The 15,560-nt window shown below is 45.2% G+C and overlaps 1 pseudogene; it reads right to left on the bottom strand.

Annotated features, from left to right (window-relative positions):
• Positions 1–8,190: 8,190 nt before the first annotated feature.
• Positions 8,191–9,724, bottom strand: LOC101178748 (annotated as a pseudogene).
• Positions 9,725–15,560: the final 5,836 nt, after the last annotated feature.

Genomic DNA, 15,560 nt, shown 5'->3' with positions numbered 1-15,560 from the left:
TTATAATCAAGTAAATAATTGCAACAGAAAGTTTTCTGAGGTGAAGGATTTTGAAGGCTCCTTCAAAAGTTGGTCATTTCTCCAAAGTTTTGTCGGGATTGCTTCCCAGCATTCCTAAAGGATTCAGTTGCGGCCCTCGGTTCATTAGCCCATTTCACAGTAAAACTCAAAAGCCAGTGGAGAAAGCAGGGGCCTGAACTCATGTCCCTACAAGAGCAAAAGACCAAACCTTCATACCTTGGAAGTACAGTCCCATGTTGAACCATGTCTTGGAAATTGCCTCTGTAGCTTCAACACAAACAAAAACCTGGCTGTTGGAAAAATGTGTGCTTGATTTAACCTCAGCCATCCTTAGACTAGAAAAGAATCATGGGGGTTATATTGAGTCTGCTTGGATCACCCCTAGCCACACTCTCCCTCCTTTTGTCCCCCAGTCCTAGTGTCCCTATCTCCACTGATGGGCAAATGGACATTTCCCCTCAACACTGAGGTCACGTATTCTGCCTTGTCTCTGCGCTCAGGTTGCCTTGCCAGATCTGCTGTGGGCTGCAGTTTTAGTTGAGATCGTGTTAGTTAGCTCTTATCTTATGAAATGGCTTTCTGTTACCATAGGATGCTTCATTGAGGTATGTGCCTTCCTGCCTAACCTTGTATGTCTACTGACATATCAGGTAGACATGTTCCTTGCAAACTAAACAGTAATGCGCTGCAGGCCAGTTGGAGTATAACCAGATCTCCCCATGCCATTTGTATCACCCGGGTCTGACCCACAATAACTGTCTTTATGAGTTGAGCCCTTGCAGAAATCCCAGCCAACTTGTGGACAGCTGACTTTAACAAGGGAGGGCAGCTGCTTAGGATGCTCCCATTAAAATCAACATCACACAGCACCTGTTCCCATCTTCTAGCCCTAGTGTCCACTTTCCATACTGGCAGAAGAGGGAAATGAGCCTATCATCAGTGTCCTCCTCAAACTGGGTGTCTTAATGCCAACCACAGTCTATACAACAGCCCTATCCTCCTGGTAAGAAAGTCAGCAAAATTTATGTCTAAGAGCAGATGGGTCTGCCATCATGATCAGGACCCACACCACATTAACGAACATATGTCACCCCTGTTCATCCCAGACTTCTGAATCCACCATCATCCTCTCTGTGAATCCAGTTCAGGCTTCTTTGGGGTTGACCTGACCAACACTATTTCTGTCTCAGGACATCCCAATTCCCTAAAACTCTGTTTTCACCCACCATCAGCAACAGAGAGTTTGTTTCTTTTTGTTTGTTTGTTTGAGACGGAGTCTTTGCTCTTGTCGCCCAGGCTGGAGTGAAATGGCACAATCTTGGCTTAGTGCACCCTCTGCCTCCCAGGTTCAAGCGATTCTCCTGCCTCAGCCTCCCGAGTAGCTGGGACTACAGGTGTAAACTACCACGCCTGGCTGATTTTGTATTTTTACTAGAGATGGGGTTTCACCATGTTGGCCAGGCTGGTCTTGAACTCCTCACCTCAGGTGACCTGCCTGCCTTGGCCTCCCAAAGTGCTGGGATTACAGGCATGAACCACCATTCCCGGCCTTTTTTTTTTTTTTTTTTTTTTTTTTTCATTTTTAGGCAGGGTCTCACTCTGTCGCTCAGGCTGGAGTGCAGTGGCGTGATCATGGCTCACTGCAGCCTCAGACTCCTGGGCTCAAGGCTCAGCCTCCCGAGTAGCTGGGATTACAGGCAAGAGCTACCATGCCTGGCATATATATATTTTTTTGTTTGTTTGTTTGTTTGTTTTTGAGATGGAGTTTCGCTCTTGTTGCCCAGGCTGGAGTGCAATGGCACAATCTCGGCTCACTGCAACCTCCGTCTCCTGGGCTCAAACGATTCTCCTGCCTCAGCCTCCCGAGTAGCTGGGATTATAGGCATGTGCCACCACACCCGGCTAATTTTGTATTTTTAGTAGAGACATCTCACTATGTTGCCCAGGCTGGTCTAAAACTCCTGGGCTCCAGCAATCCTCCTACCTCAGCCTTCCAAATTGTTGGGATTATAAACATGAGCCACTGCACCTGGCCACATTAGTATACTATTGATGTTAAATCATAACATTCTAAGTGGCCTTAGGATTTTCTTTTCTTGGGTTCTCCCATCCAGTTTTATAATTTAGGTTATACTAACCTCAAAAAGTGGAATAAATAGGTTTTACTTTTGTTATTATGCATATGATTGGAATTAACTGTACCTTGAAAGTTTGCTACAGCTCACCTACAAAATCCACTGGGGTTTCGAGAGAGAACAGTTCTTTGACTACCATTTTTATTTCTTTAATACTTACTGGACTATTCAAGGCCTTTCTATTTGTGCCATTTTTAGCATGGTGTATTTTTCTAAGAATGTATCATTTATTTTCATCTAGGTTTTTTAATTCATTGGCATGTCATTCATAATTATTCACTTGTAAAAAATCTATTTTTCTGGTCAGGCTCAGTGGCTCACGCCTGTAATCCCAGCACTTTGGGAGGCTGATCAGTGGCTCACGCCTGTAATCCCGGCAGTTTGGGAGGCTGAGGTGAGCAGATCACCCGAGGTCGGGAGTTCGAGACCAGCCTGACCAACATGGAGAAAGGCCGTCTCTACTAAAAAAAAAAAAATACAAAATTAGCCAGGCGTGGTGGCACATGCCTGTAATCCCAGCTACTCGGGAGGCTGAGGCAGGAGAATTGCTTGAACCCTGGAGGCGGAGGTTGCAGTGAGCTGAGATCGTGCCATTGCACTCCAGCCTGGGCAACAAGAGCGAAACTCCATCTCAAAAAAAAAAAATCTGTTTTTCCCTAGTTATTGCCCCCCTTATCATTCTATATCTTGTTTTTTGTTTTGTTTTGTTTTTTGTTTTTTGTTTTGACAGAGTTTCACCACCGTGCCCGGCCTATATCTTGATTTTTTAATTTTCTTTTTGTTTTTTTCTTGATCACTGGTCAGAAGTCTGTCTCTCTTATTAGTCTTTTCAAAGAATCTGCTTTGGTTTGCTTAATTTTCACTGTTGTCATTTGTTCTCTATTTTATTTATTTCTGCCTTATTTCTTTCTTGTTTCTTTGAATTTATTTTTATTTATTTATTTTTTCGAGACGGAGTTTCGCTCTTGTTGCCCAGGCTTTAGTTCAATGGCACGATCTCGGCTAACCACAACCTCCGCCTCCTGGGTTCAAGTGATTCTCCTGCCTCAGCCTCCCGAGTAGCTGGGATTACAGGCATGCGCCACGATGCCCAGCTAATTTTGTATTTTTAGTAGAGACGGGGTTTCTCCATGTTGGTCAGGCTGGTCTTGAACTCCCTACCTCAGGTGATCCGCCCGCCTCAGCCTCCCAAAGTGCTGGGATTAGAGGCATGAGTCACCACGCCCGGCCTTTGTTTCTTTGAATTTAGAAATACAGGCTGGGCGCGGTGGTTCACGCCTATAATCCCAGCACTTTGGGAGGCTGAGGCCGGTGGATCACCTGAGGTCGGGAGTTCAAGACCAGCCTGCCTGTCTCTACTAAAAATACAAAATTAGCTGGGCGTGGTGGCGCACGCCTGTAATCCCAGCTCCTCGGGAGGCTGAGGTAGGAGAATCGCTTGAACCCAGGAGGTGGAGGTTGCGGTGAGCTAAGATTGTGCCATTGCACTCCAGCTTGGGCAACAAGAGCGAAACTCTGTCTAAAAAAAAAATAGAAACATAAACAATGTGTCATTGGCACAGAAACAGAAAAGTAGACCAATACAACAGCATAGATACAGACACCTGTATATAAAAACCTATTCAAGGGAGAAAAGACAGTTGCTTAGTTAAAGGTGTTGAGAAAACTGGCTCATGACAGAGAACAATAAAACTAGATCCCTTCCTCATGACATGTACAGAAATGGATTCTAGGGGCCAGGCACAGTGTCTCAATGCCTGTAATCTCAGCACTTTGGGAGGTCGTGGTGGGCGGATCACTTGAGGTCAGGAGTTCAAGACTGGCCTGGTCAACCAGACATGGTGAAACACCATGTCCACTAAAAATACAAAAAATTAGCCGGGTGTGGTGGCATGTGCCTGTAGTCCCAGCTACTCAGGAGGCTGAGGCAGAAGAATCGCTAGAACTCGGAAGGCAGAGGTTGCAGTGAGCCAAGATCGTGCCACTGCTCTCCAGCCTGGGTGACAGAGCGAGACTCCACCTCAAAAAAAAAAAAAAAAAAAAAAAAGGATTCTAGGTAGATTGAGGACCTAAATGTGAAAATAAAACTGTAATGTTAATAGAAATTGTAGGGAGATGTCTGTGACCTAGGAGCTTGGACAAAACTTCAAGACTATAATCCATATGCTGAAGAGATGATTGGATTATAGCAAAATTAAGGATTTGTGCTCAATGAAAGACACTATGGACAAAAGTAAGAGATAATGTGCAGATTAGGAGAGGATATTTGCAATGCATAAACCAACAAGGGATTTGATACCTAGAATATAAAAAGATTTCCTGTGAATCATCAAGAAGAGAGGTTGGGTGTAGTGATTTACACCTGTAATCCCAGTACTTTGGGAGGCTGAAGCAGGATTGCTTGAGGCCAGGAGTTTGAGACCAGCCAGACAATACAACATGACCCTCTCTCTAGAAAAAAAAAAATTTTTTTAATTACCTGGTTGTGGTGGCACACGCCAGTCATCATCCTAGCTACTTGGGAGGCTGAGGCGGGAGGATCACATGAGCCCAGGAGTTTGAGGTTACAGTGAGCTGTGGTCATGCCACTGCACTCCAGCCTGGGTGACAAGCAAGACCCTGTTTTTAAAAACAAAACAGAAGGAGGAGGAGGCAGGAGGAAGGAGAAGGAGGAGGAAGGGGGAGAAGGAAGGGGAGGAGGAAGGGGAAGGACAAAAGAAGAAGGAAGAAAAGACAGCAATGCCAATAGAAAATTAGCCAAAGCATACAATAGGCAATTTGCAGAGGAAGAAATTTGAAAAGCCAGCAGTATATGATGAGGTGTTCAAGATCATTGCAAGTATGAGGAATTAAAATAACAGTGAGATATCAGTTTATCAGCCTGACAAATTTAAGAAGCAGGATAGGCCGGGCGCGGTGGCTCACGCCTGTAATCCCAGCACTTTGGGAGGCCGAGGCGGGCAGATCACGAGGTCAGGAGATCGAGACCATCCTGGCTAACACAGTGAAACCCCGTCTCTACTAAAAATACAAAAAATTAGCCGGGCGAGGTGGCGGGCGCCTGTAGTCCCAGCTACTCAGGAGGCTGAGGCAGGAGAATGGCGTGAACTCCGGGGGGCGGAGCCTGCAGTGAGCCGATATCGCGCCACTGCACTCCAGCCTGGGCGCTAGCGAGACTCTGTCTCAAAAAAAAAAAAGCAGGATAATGCCAAGCGACGGTGGGGGTGTAAGGACTTACAAACCCTCCTGCATGGCTGATGGGAGTGTGGACTAGGGCAGCTGTTCCAAAGAGATGTCTGGAAGTACCTTGTCAAATTAGATACGCATTTACTGGGCCAGGTGCGGTGGCTCACACCTGCAATCCCAGCACTTTGGAAGGCCGAGGCAAGTGGAGCACCTGAGGCAACTCAGGAGTTCCAGACCAGCCTGGCCATCATGGCGAAACCCTGTCCCTACCAAAAATGCAAAAATTAGCTGGATGTGGTGGTGCACTCCTGTAATCCCAGCTACTCAGGAGGCTGAGGCAGGAGAATCGCTTGAACCCGGGTGGCAGAGGTTGCAGTGAGCCAAGATCGCACCACTACCCTCCAGCCTGGGTAACGGAACGAGACTCTGTCTCAAAAAAAAAAAAAAAAAGTATATGCATTTACTGTATGACCCAACAATTCTGTTCCTGGGTACAATAAAACCCAGGGAAGTACACAGATATATAAGGGGCCATATGCAAGGGTGTTCATCACACATTAAGCACAAAAAGGCCAAAAACGAAATGTATGTCCCTCCAAATTAGAAGTTTCCAAGGACAAAAAAAGCACAAGCCTTCTCTCATTAAAGTAGAGATTCCTAGCCTGTGTGCCCAGGTACCCGACAGTGCTGCATTTCAGTTCCAGGGGTGAGAGTTATCAGTAGTTATAATTTTTTTTTTTTTTTTTTTTGAGACGGAGTCTCGCTCTGTCACCCAGGCTGGAATGCAGTGGCGCAATCTCGGCTCACTGCAAGGTCCGCCTCCCGGGTTCACGCCATTCTCCTGCCTCAGCCTCTCCGAGTAGCTGGGACTACAGGCGCCTGTCACCACGCCCGGCTAATTTTTTTTTTGTATTTTTAGTAGAGACGGGGTTTCACCGTGGTCTCAATCTCCTGACCTCGTGATCCGCCCGCCTCGGCCTCCCAAAGTGCTGGGATTACAAGCGTGAGCCACCGCGCCCGGCCTATAATTTTTTAAATAATGATATTTTTAAAGTATCTCTAACATTTGCAACTGTGTTTTTCTAGTTTAAAATTATTTTGAAGGCCAGGGGTGGTGGCTCACGCCTGTAATCCCAGCACTTTGGGAGGCTGAGGCAGATGGATCACTTGAGGTTAGGAGTTCAAGACCAGCCTGACCAACATGATGAAGGCCTGTCTCTATTAAAAATACAAAATTAGCCAGATGTGGTGGTGCACGCCTATAATCCTAGCTACTCAGGAAGCTGAGGCAGGAGAATCACTCGAACCCAGGAGCCGGAGGTTGCAGTGAGCCGAGATCGCGCCATTGCACTCTAGCCTGGGCAACAAAAGCGAAACTCCATCTCAAAAATAAAATAAGTAAAATAAAATTATTTTGAAATTATATTTGAACAGTGTGGTGTTTCACACAGTTCCCTCTTTGAACGTCTTGGTCCAGTGCAAGATCTAGTGCGTGGCTCCTACTACCAGAGAGGGGCTGTGTGGGGGCTGCAGTATACAGCACTTATCTGACCTTCTGTGGAAATCATTCGACTTAACCTGATTTTTGCCTTGCTCCTGCTCATCACGATACTTTGTTGGTGTGCATAGGTGTAGTATTTAAATACTTTATTAGATTCAATCTGCTCTTTTCACAGTTTTTTCTGGTAACATGGAAGCTATATCTTTTATTATCAGAATCCGCATCTATTATGTGCTGCCTTAAAGGAACATAACTGATTTCATTTTCTTAGTTATTTCCCCCATGGTTTTACCTTCCCTCCCTCCCTTCCTCTTTCCTTTTTTCTTTCTCTCTGTCCCTCATTCTTTCTTGTTCTCACTCTCCCTCTCCAGTTGCTCCTTCTCCCACTCTCTATTATTGGATTTTTGTTTTTAACAGCAGCACTTTCATTTTTCCTTACACAATGACGTGTTGCTGGGGCCTAATGTTCTCACATAACGGTAGAAAACCAAAATTTGTTGTCATCTCTTTAAAGAATTTAGAATTATGTACAAAAAAACCTTACATAAATTAAAAGGATGAATATATTTACAGGTGTAAATCCAAACTGCTTCCAACTCAAGGCAAGTAACAGCCCACGGTGTTCTGGCAGGAAAACATCAGCTAAGAAAGGAAACTGGGTTCTATGGCTTGGACTTTCCAACTCTGACAGACCGGCAGGACAGAAACAACTGGTTCAGGAGCCCTTGCCAGCCTCTAGAGAAATCCCAGAACACAGCCCTGACACACTAATACCCTGTACATATTGGAGACTGCTGGCCACACATACTCACCAAGCCACAGACTTGTCTTCCACAAGCATGTTCTTACCTCAGCCACAAACTGGCCAAGCCACATGTACTAAAGGTTGAAATCAGAGACATGTACAGGGTATTAAATACATACCAAGGGGAACAGTTAACTTGAATAGAAAGTCAAAATCGGCAACAGGTCTACAATCCATTGCTGATATCAGATACAAGCTTCAAGGACAACTTTCTTTGTTTTTTATTTTTGTTTATTATTATTTTTTTTTGAGACGGAGTCTCACCCTGTTGCCCAGGCTGGAGTGTGCAGTGGTGCAATCTCGGCTCACCACAACCTCCGCCTCCCAGGTTCAAGCGATTCTCCTGCCTCAGCCTCCCCAGTAGCTGGGATTATAGGCGAATGCCACCATACCTGGCTAATTTTTGTATTTTTAGTAGAGATGGGGTTTCAGCCTGTTGGCCAGGCTGATCTCGAACTCCTGACCTTGTGATCCACCCGTCTCGGCCTCCCAAAGTGCTGGGATTATAGGCGTGAGCCACCACGCCTGGCCACAAATTTCTTTTTGAAGGTTTATTCCAGTTTCGTGAGGCTAGCATGAGGTGTATGCATTTGCCAGGGTTAAATTTATACTGCTGAATTAACCCATGCAACAAATGCTGCACATCTGCTCACAGTCCATTTAAAGGCATTTGTGGTGGACGATGGAGGGGCCAGACTCGTCATACATACCTAATTGCTAATCCACATGCTTGCAGTCCATTTAGAGGCATTTGCAGTGGATGATGGAGGGGCCACATACCTAATTGCTAATCCACATCTGCTGGAAGGTGGACAGTGAGGCCAGGATGGAACCACCAATCCACACCGAGTACTTGTGCTCTGGGGGCGTGATGATCTTGATCTTCATGGTGCTGGATGCCAGTGCAGTGATGCCAGGGCACATGGTGGTGCTGCTGGACAGCACTGTGTTGGCGTACAGGTCTTTGCAGATGTCCACGTCACACTTCATGACGGAGTTGAAGGTGGTCTTGTGGATGCCGCAGGATTCCATGCCCAAGAAGGAAGGCTGGAACAACACCTGCAGACACCAGAACCACTTGTTGCCGATGGTGATGACCTGACCTGGCCATCAGGCAGCTCGTAGCTCTTCTCCAGGGAGGAGGAGGATGTGGCAGTGGTCATCTCCTGCTCGAAGTCCAGGGCGACGTAGCACAGCTTCTCGTTGATGTCGCGCACAATCTCCTGCTTGGCCGTGATGGTGAAGCTCGGTGAGGATCTTCATGAGGTAGTTGGTCAGGTCCCGGCCAGCCAGGTCCAGATGCAGGATGGTGTGGGGGGAGGGCGTGGCCCTCATAGATGGGCACCATGTGGGTGACCCTGTCTCCAGAGTCTATGACAATGCCAGTGATGCGCCCAGAGGCTTAGAGGGACAACACAGCCTGGATGGCCACATACATGGCTGGGGTGTTGAAGGTCTTAAACATGATCTGAGTCATCTTTTCTCTGTTGGCCTTGGGGTTCGAGGGGCCTCAGTCAGCAGCACCAGGTGCTTCTCTGGGGCCATGCACAGCTCGTTGTAGAAGGTGTGGTGCCAGATCTTCTCCATGTCGTCCCAGATGGTGATGATGCCATGCTCGATAGGGTACTTCAGGATCAGGATGTCGTGCTTGCTCTGGGCCTCATGGCCCACGTAGGAGTCCTTCTGGCCCATGCCCACCATCATACCCTGGTGCCGGGGGCACCTGATGATGGAGGGGAACACAGCTCAGGGGCCATCCATCCCCAGCAAAGCCAGCTTTGCACATGCCAGAGCCATTGTCAATGACGAGCGCGGCAATCTCTATTTCCATTGCAACCTGTGGAGGAGCAGGGCGGCAGAGCCCTGGGAAGACATGGTGTGGGGGCTGGTGGCAGCAAGTGAGTGTATTACTGGATTTTGAAGTTAACAATTGGCCAAATACTGATTTTTGATGGAAATTTATTCTGAATTAGTTTCTTTTAGAAAAAAATAGGAAAACATATAACAATAGAATTAATTAAATTGATTCCTTGGCTGGGTGGCTACGCCTGTAAACCCAGCACTTTATGAGGCCAAGGAGGGTGGATTAGTTGAGGCCAGGAGTTCAAGACCAGCGTGGGAAACATGGCGAAACCCCATCTCTACTAAAAATTCAAAAATCAGCCAAGCATGGTGGTGCGTGCCTGTAGTCCCAGCTACCCAGGGAGGCTGAGGCATGAGAATTGCTTGAGCCTAGGAGGCAGAGATTGCAGTGAGCCAAGATCATGCCACTGCACTCCAGCCTGGGCAGCAGAACCAGACCCTGTCTCAAAAAGAAACAAAAAATCTGTCTAGGCTGGGCATGCTGGCTCACGCCTGTAATCCCAGCACTTTGGGAGGCTGAGGCAAGTGGATCATCTGAGGTCAGGGGTTTGAGACCAACCTGGCCAACATGGTGAAACCCCGTCTCTACTAAAAATACAAAAATTAGCTGGGCATGGTGGTACATGCCTATAATCCCAGCTACTCGGGAGGCTGAAGCAGGAGAGTGGTTTGAACCTGAGAGGCGGAGGTTGCAGTCAGCCTAGATTGCACCACTGTACTCCAGCCTGTGTGACAGAGTGAGACTCTGCCTCAAAAGAAAAGAAAAAAAAAAAGTCCATACATGAGTGTGTAAGGAATACTTTGTGAATTTTTAGACTTTTTATTAACCACCAGAGAATATTTACTACACCTGGGTGTTTTTTTAAAGAATACTGTTTTTATTCTGAAATAAGTAGACCATTTTGCATATATCAGCCAGTGTCCCTTACACAATTTATTTCATGTAATTTTCATCTTTCCCATGTAAATCTCAGTTCAGCCACTTAGTGGATCCAAGTCTCCAGGCAGCTGCCTTAGTCTTTCTGTGTCTCAAGTACTTTTAATCCATGTTGTACAGTAAGGTGAATTTATAAATTTCAAGATCTATAAATTCTATAGATCTATAGGTGGGTTTGGGGTGGAGCCAAGATGGCCGAATAGGAACAGCTCCAGTCTGCAGCTACCAGCATGAGCAACGCAGAAGATGGGTGATTTCTGCATTTCCAACTGAGGTACCGGGTTCATCTCACTAGGGAGTGTTGGACAGTGGGTGCAGGACAGTGGGTTCAGTGCACCGAGCGTGAGCTGAAGCAGGGCGAGGCATCACCTCACCCGGGAAGCGCAACGGGTCAGGGAATTCCCTTTCCTAGTCAAAGAAAGGGGTGACAGACAGCATCTGGAAAATCGGGTAACTCCCACCCTAATACTGCGCTTTTCCAACAGTCTTAGCAAACAGCACACCAGGAGATTATATCCCGCGCCTGGCTTGGAGGGTCCTACGCCCACAGAGTCTCGCTCATTGCTAGCACAGCAGTCTGAGCTCAAACTGCAAGGTGGCAGCAAGGCTGGGGGAGGGGCGCCCGCCATTGCTGAGGTTTGAGTAGGTAAAGCAGCCCGGAAGCTTGAACTGGGTGGAGCCCACCGCAGCTCAAGGAGGCCTGCCTGCCTCTGTAGACTCCACCTCTGGGGGCAGGGCGTTGCCAAACAAAAGCCAGCAGAATTCCCTGCAGACTTAAATGTCCCTGTCTGACAGCTTTGAAGAGAGTAGTGGTTCTCCCAGCACGCAGCTGGAGATCTGAAAACAGACAGACTGCCTCCTCAGGTGGATCCCTGACCCCCGAGTAGCCTAACTGGGAGGCACCCCCCAGTAGGGGCAGACTGACACCTCACACGGCCGGGTACTCCTCTGAGACAAAACTTCCAGAGGAATGATCAGGCAGCAACATTTGCTGTTCACCAATATCTGCTGTTCTGCAGCCTCCGCTGCTGATACCCAGGCAAACAGGGTCTGGAGTGGACCTCCAGCAAACTCCAACAGACTTGCAGCTGAGGGTCCTGAATGTTAGAAGGAAAACTAACAAACAGGACATCCGCACCAAAACCCCATCCGTACGTCACCATCATCAAAGACCAAAGGTAGATAAAACCACAAAGATGGGGAAAAAACAGAGCAGAAAAACTGGAAACTCTAAAAATCAGAGCGTCTCTCCTCCTCCAAAGGAACGCAGCTTCTCACCAGCAATGGAACAAAGCTGGATGGAGAGTGACTTTGACGAGTTGAGAGAAGAAGGCTTCAGACAATCAGACTACTCCGAGCTAAAGGAGGAAGTTTGAACCAATGGCAAAGAAGTTAAAAACCTTGAAAAAAAAATTAGATGAATGGCTAACTAGAATAAGTAATGCAGAGAAGTCCTTAAAGGACCTGATGGAGCTGAAAACCATGCACAAGAACTACATGATGAATGCACAAGCCTCAGTGGCCGATATGATCAATTGGAAGAAACGGTATCAGTGATGGAAGACGAAATGAATGAAATGAAGCGAGAAGAGAAGTTTAGAGAAAAAAGAATAAAGAGAAACGAACAAAGCCTCCAAGAAATATGAGACTATGTGAAAACACCAAATCTACGTCTGATTGATGTACCTGAAGGTGACGGGGAGAATGGAACCAAGTTGGAAAACACTCTGCAGGATATTATCCAGGAGAACTTCTCCAATTTAGCAAGGCAGGCCAACATTCAAATTCAGGAAATACAGAGAACACCACAAAGATACTCCTCAAGAAGAGCAACTCCAGGACACATAATTGTCAGATTCACCAAAGCTGAAATGAAGGAAAAAATGTTAAGGGCAGCCAGAGAGAAAGGTTGGGTTACCCACAAAGGGAAGCCCATCAGACTAACAGCTGATCTCTCAGCAGAAACTCTACAAGCCAGAAGAGAGTGGGGGCCAACATTCAACATTCTTAAAGAAAAGAATTTTTAACCCAGAATTTCATATCCAGCCAAACTAAGCTTCATAAGTGAAGGAGAAATAAAATCCTTTACAGACAAGCAAATGCTGAGAGATTTTGTCACCACCGGGCCTGCCCCAAAAAAAGCTCCTGAAGGAAGCACTAAACATGGAAAGGAACAACCGGTACCAGCCACTGTAAAAACATGCCAAATTGTAAAGACCATTGAGGCTAGGAAGAAACTGCATCAACTAATGAGCAAAATAACCAGCTAACATCATAATGACAGGACCAAATTCACACATAATACTAACCTTAAATGTAACTGGGCTAAATGCTCCAATTAAAAGACACAGACTGGCAAATTGGATAAAGAGTCAAGACCCATCAGTGTGCTGTATTCAGGAAACCCATCTCACATGCAGAGACACACATAGGCTCAAAGTAAAGGGATGGAGGAAGATCTACCAAGCAAATGGAAAACAAAAAAAGGCAGGGGTTGCAATCCTAGTCTCTGATAAAATAGACTTTAAACCAACAAAGATCAAAAGAGACAAAGAAGGCCATTACATAATGGTAAAGGGATCAATTCAACAAAAAGAGCTAACTATCCTAAATATATATGCACCCAGTACAGGAGCACCCAGATTCATAAAGCAAGTCCTTAGAGACCTACAAAGAGATGTAGACTCCCACACGATAATAATGGGAGACTTTAACACCCCACTGTCAACATTAGACAGATCAACAAGACAGAAAGTTAACAAGGATATCCAGGAACTGAACTCAGCTCTGCACCAAGCAGACTTAGTAGACGTCCACAGAACTCTCCACCCCAAATCAACAGAATATACATTTTTTTCAGCACCACACCACACCTATTCCAAAATTGACCACATAATTGGAAGTAAAGCTCCCCTCAGCAAATGTAAAAGAACAGAAACTGTAACAAACTGTCTCTCAGACCACAGTGCAATCAAACTAGAACTCAGGATTAAGAAACTCACTCAAAACCGCTCAACTACATGGAAACTGAAGAACCTGCTCCTGAATGACTACTGGGTACATGACAAAATAAAGGCAGAAATAAAGATGTTCTTTGAAACCAACGAGAACAAAGACACAACATACCAGAATCTCTGGGACACATTTAAAGCAGTGTGTAGAGGGAAATTTATAGCACTAAATGCCCACAAGAGAAAGCAGGAAAGATCCAAAATTGACACCCTAACATCACAATTAAAAGAACTAGAGAAGCAAGAGCAAACACATTCAAAAGCTAGCAGAAGGCAAGAAATAACTAAGATCAGAGCAGAACTGAAGGACATAGAGACACAAAAAAACCCTTCAAAAAATTAATCCAGGAGCTGGGTTTTTGAAAAGATCAACAAAATTGATAGACCTCTAACAAGACTAATAAAGAAGAAAAGAGAGAAGAATCAAATAGATGCAATAAAAAATGAAAAAGGGGATATTACCACCGATCCCACAGAAATACAAACTACCATCAGAGAATACTATAAACACCTCTACACAAATAAACTAGAAAATCTAGAAGAAATGGATAAATTCCTCAACACATACACCCTCCCAAGACTAAACCAGGAAGAAGTTGAATCTCTGAATAGACCAATAACAGGCTCTGAAATTGAGGCAATAATTAATAGTTTACCAACCAAAAAAAGTCCAGGACCAGATGGATTCACAGCCAAATTCTACCAGAGGTACAAGGAGGAGCTGGTACCATTCCTTCTGAAACTATTCCAATCAATAGAAAAAGAGGGAATCCTCCCTAACTCATTTTATGAGGCCAGCATGATCCTGATACCAAAGCCTGGCAGAGACACAATAAAAAAAGAGAATTTCAGACCAATATCCCTGATGAACATTGATGCAAACATCCTCAATAAAATACTGGCAAACAGAATCCAGCAGCACATCAAAAAGCTTATCCACCATGGGCTTCATCCCTGGGATGCAAGGCTGGTTCAACATACGCAAATCAATAAATGTAATCCAGCATATAAACAGAACCAGCGACAAAAACCACATGATTATCTCAATAGATGCAGAAAAGGCCTTTGACAAAATTCAACAACCTTCATGCTAAAAACTCTCAATAAATTAGGTATTGATGGGACGTGTCTCAAAATAATAAGAGCTATCTATGACAAACCCACAACCAATATCATACTGAATGGGCAAAAACTGGAAGCATTCCCTTTGAAAACTGGCACAAGACAGGGATGCCCTCTCTCACCACTCCTATTCAACAGTGTTGGAAGTTCTGGCCAGGGCAATCAGGCAGGAGAAGGAAATAAAGGGTATTCAATTAGGAAAAGAGGAAGTCAAATTGCCCCTGTTTGCAAATGATATGATTGTATATCTAGAAAACCCCATCGTCTCAGCCCAAAATCTCCTTAAGCTGATAGGCAACTTCAGCAAAGTCTCAGGATACAAAATCAATGTGCAAAAATCACAAGCCTTCTTACACACCAATAACAGACGAACAGAGAGCCAAATCATGAGTGAACTCCCATTGATAGACCGCTAGCAAGACTAATAAAGAAGAAAAGAGAGAAGAATCAAATAGATGCAATAAAAAATGACAAAGGGGATATCACCACCGATCCCACAGAAATATAAACTACCATCAGAGAATACTATAAACACCTTTATGCAAATAAACTAGAAAATCTAGAAGAAATGGATAAATTCCTCGACACATCTACTCTTCCAAGCCTAAACCAGGAAGAAGTTGAATCTCTGAATAGACCAATAACAGGCTCTTAAAATTGAGACAATAATTAAATGCAGGATGATGCTGCAAAGAGAATAAAATACCTAGGAATCCAAATTACAGGGGATGTGAAGGACCTCTTCAAGGAGAACTACAAACCACTGCTCAACGAAATAAAAGAGGATGCAAACAAATGGAAGAACATTCCATGCTCATGGATAGGAAGAGTCAATATTGTGAAAATGGCCATACTGCCGAAGGTAATTTATAGATTCAACGCCATCCCCATCAAGCTACCAATGACTTTCTTCACAGAATTGGAAAAAACTACTTTAAAGTTCATATGGAACCAAAAAAGAGCCTGCATGGCCAAGTCA

This window comes from Nomascus leucogenys, chromosome X (genome assembly GCF_006542625.1).
Source record: "Nomascus leucogenys isolate Asia chromosome X, Asia_NLE_v1, whole genome shotgun sequence".
NCBI classification, from domain to species: Eukaryota; Metazoa; Chordata; class Mammalia; order Primates; family Hylobatidae; genus Nomascus; species Nomascus leucogenys.
The sequence above is the reverse complement of the archived record's forward strand: the minus strand, read 5'-3'. Positions and strand labels throughout refer to the sequence as shown.